This window comes from Rhagoletis pomonella, unplaced genomic scaffold, assembly GCF_013731165.1.
Source record: "Rhagoletis pomonella isolate Grant_MI unplaced genomic scaffold, Rhpom_1.0 Rhpom_scaffold_00003, whole genome shotgun sequence".
Taxonomy (NCBI): Eukaryota; Metazoa; Arthropoda; class Insecta; order Diptera; family Tephritidae; genus Rhagoletis; species Rhagoletis pomonella.
In genome coordinates, this window is record NW_023458557.1 from 6,817,417 (window position 1) to 6,823,985 (window position 6,569).

Below are 6,569 nucleotides of genomic sequence, written 5' to 3' on the forward strand. Positions count from 1 at the left end.
TTAAGGCATACATTTATTTAGGAGGAATTTCCGGCCCAACCATGCACATTAGGGTGGTCCAAAAACAGTAAAGTCGGAATTGTAATGCCCTCACCCCCTAGGATTGTTCTATATCGAAAAAAGTATACCCCAAAAATATTTAGAGGTCGCTCAAAGGGCTCAAAGTTTTCCGTGTATTTTTATATGAGAAAAACAATTTTTCGTAGAAATGGTATAAAATTCCTGAAAATAAATATTTTTCAATCGGAAAACTCTTGTTCTCTTCACGAGGCTTTCAGTAACTATACCCAATTGTTTATTTAGCTATTTTTTAATACTAAAGGGGTCGAGCGGAATGCAGGGTGTGGAGGAAGCGTAACACAGCATACAGGGGACCCTGTATGCCTAGCCACTCCCACATCAAGACCATAGTGCGCGAAATGCATCCTTCAAGAGGTGACCCTGTTTCTACAGAACACTATGGATCTAGACCCGGAGGGAGTCAAATCTACCCTCTCCCCCTAATCCAGGGTGTCATGCGTCACCGTGCCCATTGGAAGCTTTGCAGTCAGGGGGCTTTCCGACTGTATTCTAACGGCGCCTCCCGGATACCTGTCCGCCTCCGGGAGTAACGGTGGACTTGCTGCGGCATGGGGCTCTGCCGTGGTCGACCGTTTTTCCCCTTTCCTTATTTTCCGGCCTCCGAAAGGCTCAGTAGGTGGCCAAAGAACCAGTATGATGAACGTAAATAAAGAAGCCTCGGAACCCTGCACGGGTAGTGCCGCCGCTGGACACGGCGATGGAAATTCCAAAACACAAACCACCTCGGAAACTGCATCGATGGAACCGAGAGGGCCTGAACGGCCGAAGCAGCTTCGGACTCCCGCAGAAGCTGGAAGGATTGCCAAACCCCAGAGGGAAAGCGAACCTCCAGGGATGCCGGTGGTACTATACCCCATGAGGGAAAGACGAAGCCGGCGGAAAAGCTGCGGCAGGCCCCCCCATGACGATCCAGGGCACACTAAAACCTCAAGGTGTAGTGGTCGAGCAAAAGTCCTCCACGGACAAGCAGAGGACCACTCCCGCGGGTAAATCCTCGAAGACCAGAGCAAATGACCTCGATCTGCGCCCCGGCTGCTCCAAAGCAGCAACGAAAGTTTCGCCCTCCGTCAGGGCCCAGCGAGACCGAAGGGCAGCCCCTAAGGGCATGAAAAGGCTGGGGATCATCCCGCATGATCAACTGACAGAGGAGCAAAAACCCTCTCTTAAGTGGGCCATGGGATTCTTCGCCGCCAGCGACAAGCGATCCTCCGGGAAAGGCGGGAAGGATAAACCACCCACTCGGGAAAACCCAAGGAAGGACCTTACCTCCAAGAGACAGCGATCTCAAGAGGACACCTCGAGCGAGTCCAAGAGGTATAGGGATGCCTCCCCATCTAACCGTCCGTCGATGGCCGTATCCAACACGAAGCAGTTCAGTGAGGCTGCCAAAGAGCACCTCAGCCTGGCGGTGTTGGACAAGGGGCATCCGGACGGCCACATTACCACGGACAACTGGAAGTCCGTCCTGATGGGTTTATGCAGGGTATATAAAGGGATACTCCAGAAGAACCCCGGCCCTGCACCAGTCGTCCGTGATGCCGGATGGAATCAAGGGCGAGTTAAGCTGGTAACGTGCGCCGATGAACGCGCGGTCCGGCTCTACACAGAAGCTATCTCCACGGTTGGACAGCTGTGGTCCGGGGCAGACTTAGTTGCCGTCCATAGGGATGAAATCCCTAACAGGCCGCGAGCCTGGGTCTGAGTACCAGCTGAGCCGTCAAAACCGGAGGACATACTCGAGTTCATCCGCATGGGTAACGAAGGACTGCCCACCAGCGATTGGAGGATAGTCCGAGTTGGCGAGACCAAGGGGAAGCAGCGTTTTGTTGGGGTTGTCATCAACGATGCTTCTGTCCCAGTTCTCGAGGATTGTGGTTGGGTAATAAGCTACGGCCTTTACTCAATCACAGTAAAAATCCACCAGAGAACGGATCAGCAAGAGGGGGAAATGGGAAACGGAGCGGACCCGCTCCCTCAGATATTCTTCCCGACGAAGGGGCCAACAAAACAGGCAACGCCTGGAGCGGACCTGTGGCCCCTGCGTCGGTATCGGTGGCAGGCAGCGCGGGGTACACAGGAAACACCACGAGTGAACCTGTGGACCCACCAACGGGTGTATCCGATACCGCGACAGATACTGGGAGCGACACAGGCTCAGTATCTGCCTAGGTAGGGTCGGTCTACAGTCGATGGGCAACGCTGGACGAGGACCAGCTTGTGATATCCGAACCGGAGGAGGAGGACAATGACATCACAGTCATTGCCGCCGCCGAGCGGAGGGAGCTAGAAGCAATATACATAACCGATTCTGAGGATGGTGCAGATCCTACAAATTAATCTGCACCACTCCAAGGCAGCCTCGGCTGCGCTCCTTCTTCGGCTCAGCGATAAAGCTGAGGACTTGATTCTAGACCAAGAACCTTGGATCGTCAGAAACAAGGTTTGCGGACTGAACTCTGATGCCTACCAGGTGGTAACAGCTCCAGTAATAGGTAGGATTAGAGCTTGCATTCTAATTAAAAAAGTATATTCTAATTTTTTACTCTCCCAATACAGCGACGGGGACACTATCTGCATCAGCGTACAGCTGAAGGAGAGCGTTATCTGGCTGGCATCAACCTACATGGCCCACGACAGCCATGCTTTTCCACCCTATAGACTGGAAGAAGCGGTGAAGGAAGCAAATCGCAGAAAGCTCCCGGTCATAATAGGGGCTGACTCTAATTCACATAACACCACTCCCGGGGTGAGTGTTTACTAGACTTTATTCTTTTACACAATCTTACTGTATTTAACCGTGGGAACGATCCCACCTTTGTGACCTCTGTTAGACATCACCCTTGTGTCAATGCTGGACATCACCCTTGTGTCGCGCGGTTTGTCCGATCGGATAAGGTACTGGCAGGTGTCCAAGGAACACTCTTTTTCTGACCACCTCTACATTAGTTTCAATCTTAATTTTGATCCTGCTCCTTTAACAGCATACAGGAACAGAAAGCGAACCGACTTGGCAAAGTATAGGAATACGTTGTCGGCCTCTCTACGTAGATACGCTTCTCACGATAAGTCCTGCTTATCGTTAAGACCTGATGAAGCGAGTCTCTCGAATACAAAGGGTATTTCTCTCTGTGAGCTGGACTCATCGTCGAAAATTGATGAAGCAGTGAACTTTGTGACAAATGCCTGTAATGCTGCTTTCAATGCCTCCTGCCCAAGCACCCTCCCGAAGGCCAAAAAAAAACCCCAGTGTTGGAATCCTGAGATTTCAGCAGGAGGCTTTTCAATCATGCTAAGTTTTATGGTATATTAAAATAGAAATATTTAATTTTATTTTCAATAAACTTCTATGTATTTATTTTAAGAGATCAAAAAAAGGAATGAATGAATATAAAAATTTTCAACTCAAAATTGATCGTACATAAATAAATGTAATAAGATATTTTCATAATTCAAAGTATTTTAAGAACAAGTGTTTAACAAGTAATGTGTATCACTACACTACTCCCCTCTTCCAAAAACTTTCATATCTAACAAATTAAAAGTAACTCGCTTCGTCTTGCTGGATGAACTAAGTTTACTTCCATCTAGAAATGCAGGCTTAACTCTGTCTATAGAAATATTTACTAATTTATTGTGATAATTAATTTTGAACCACTTCGGTGTCTTTTCTATAACCTCGAACGGTCCTTCATATGGTTCCTGTAAACCAGTTCTTTTCCTATCAATTCTTACTAAAACAAATTTGCAATTATATAAATCTTTTGGAATATAAACAAGTGAATCTTTATGATGACATACTTTCGATTCATAATTTTTGAGATTTTGCTTTAATTTATTCAGTACATCTGATGAATCAAATTTTGTTTCAGACCGAACTACCATTTGCGAAGGAAGCCTTAAATTTTCGCCGTATAACATCTCCGCTGCTGTAGCGTGAATGTCTTCTTTGTAGGATGATCGCAAACCCAATAATACTATAGGTAACTCCTCATACCATCTGCTTGCGTTTCCACTAGCCATAATTGATGCCTTTAGTTGCCTGTGAAAACGTTTGACCATTCCGTTAGCTTGCGGATGGTAGGCAGTGGTTGTAATCTTATGACTTCTTAAAAGCTTTGTTAGTTCAGTAAAAATCTGAGAAGTAAACTGTGTGCCCTGATCTGTTGTAATTGTCAGTGGAACTCCAAAACGTGAAACAAATTCGTAGAAGAAAGTTTCTGCAACATTTTCCGCCGAAATATTTCGAAGTGGATATGCTTCTGGCCAACGGGAATTTCTATCGATAATAGTTAAAATAAATTTAAAATCGTGTGATAAGGGAAGAGGTCCAACGATATCCAAATGTATGTGCTCAAAACGTCCTTTTGGAATTGGTATTTTCGAAACTTGAGATTTTGTATGTCTATAAGTTTTACATTTTTGACAGTTAACACATTCTTTTGTCCACTGATTTATAGTTTTGTTCATCCCTGGCCAAAAATATCTACTTGTGATCAACCGACGTGTTGCTTTAACACCTACATGAGCTATATTATGTAATTTCTCAAAAACTAATTTTCGTAACATTTGCGGGACATATGGCCTTGTTGAACTAAGTGACGTTTCACACCAAATTTGAATATTTAAAGAGGGTATTGCTATTAACTTTAGTCTATGCCTACAATTTTTATCATATACTAATAATTTAATTTCTTCATCTTTGTTTTGTTCATCAAATAATCTTCTTAAGTTCAGGTCAGTAGCTTCTAATGCTGTAACTTCAGGAATCCTCGATAATGCGTCTGCAACACAATTTAAATCTCCTTTTATGTATTTAATATCACTAGTAAATTGAGATATGAATTCTAACTGTCTGGTTTGCCTTGAGCTTCTCTCAGCTTTTGAGTTCATAGCAAATGTAAGCGGCTTGTGATCTGTATATACTGCAAAAGACCTACCTTCTAACCAATGTCTGAAATGCTTAATAGTTAAATAAACAGCAAGTAATTCTCTATCAAAAGTACTATATTTACATTCAGACGGGCTTAGTTTCTTTGAAAAGAATGCAAGCGGTTCCTTAGAATGTTTAACTTCCTGTCGTAGAACACCCCCAATAGCTCTACTCGATGCATCTACAGCAATAGACAGAATTGCATTACTGTTGAAATGCGTTAACAGTGTTTTCCTAGCAAAACTCTCTTTAACTTGCTTAAATGCATATACTGATTCATCAGTCAATTGGAGCACTTTATCTTTGCTCTTCGATGCTTTTGTTATCATGCTATATATTGGGTCAAGCATTGCGGCAAGTTTTGGTATATACCTATGATAGAAGTTCACCATTCCTACAAACTTCTGCATTTGTTTGATAGTTATTGGTTGACCGAAATCAAGAATAGATCGGACTTTTTCCTCTGATGGTTGTATACCCTCGGATGATATGTTATACCCTAGGAAACTGATCTTTTCTGCTCCGAAAATGCATTTAGATGGCTTAATATTCAAACCGTACTTATCTAAACGCTGGAATAGCATATTTAAATGCTTTAAATGTTCTGCTTCGTCTTTGCTAGCTATCAATATATCGTCCAGATAAACAAAAGTAAAATCTAAATCGTGTAACACCTCATTTATGAATCTTTGAAATGTTTGTGCTGAATTTCGTAAGCCAAAAGGCATCCTGACGAATTCGAACATTCCAAATGGTGTGGTTATAGCGGTCTTATGGATATCTTCCTCTGCAACTGGTATCTGGTGGTACGCCCTAACTAAATCTATTTTTGAAAATATTTTCTTATTTTGAAATTCAATATGTAAATCGTGAATGTGTGGTAACGGATATCGGTCGGGTATCGTATCAAGTTAACTCTTCGGTAGTCGCCACAAGGACGCCAGTCAGTTGCGTCTTTTTTAGGTACCAGGTGCAGTGGCGATGCTCCGTGGGATTTAGATGGACGACATATCCCGGATTTCAGTAAAAAATCGAATTCAGCCTTTGCTATTTTGTATTTGATTGGATCTAAGCGTCTCGGGCTACAGAATGGTAATACTCCATTTGTTATGATATGATGAACTGTCGAATGCTCAACTTTTTTGTTATAATCTGGTTCAGAAATTAATGAAGGAAAATTCTTTATAAGCTTTGTATATTGGTTTTCAACCGAAAATATTTTTGACAAAGAGATATTACAAAACGCAGATATTGCGTCGACAGACAAGTTAGTTAAGGGATCTATTAACCTCTTATTTTTTATATCTGTTAAGAGTCCATACTTCCCTAAAAAATCTGCCCCTATGATGGGTTTAGAAATGTCAGCAATAAGAAATACAAACGGAAATTCCCGACGAAGTCCCAAATTAACATTTAATAATTTCTTTCCATAGGTCGAAATCATACTGCCATTTGCAGCAGTTAAAATAATGTCGGAAGATCGTTTGTGAATTTTGAATTTGGAGGAAGGAAGAACTGAAATTTCGGCACCACTGGCTATTAAAAATTTAAGCTTACT

General features: G+C 43.1%; 1 protein-coding gene across 1 annotated transcript in view; it reads right to left on the bottom strand.

Moving 5' to 3' along the window:
• LOC118735999 (STIP1 homology and U box-containing protein 1-like) overlaps positions 1-6,569 on the bottom strand; it is a 48,580-nt gene that overhangs the window by 41,026 nt on the left and 985 nt on the right. The gene's annotated exons all lie outside the window — the stretch shown is intronic.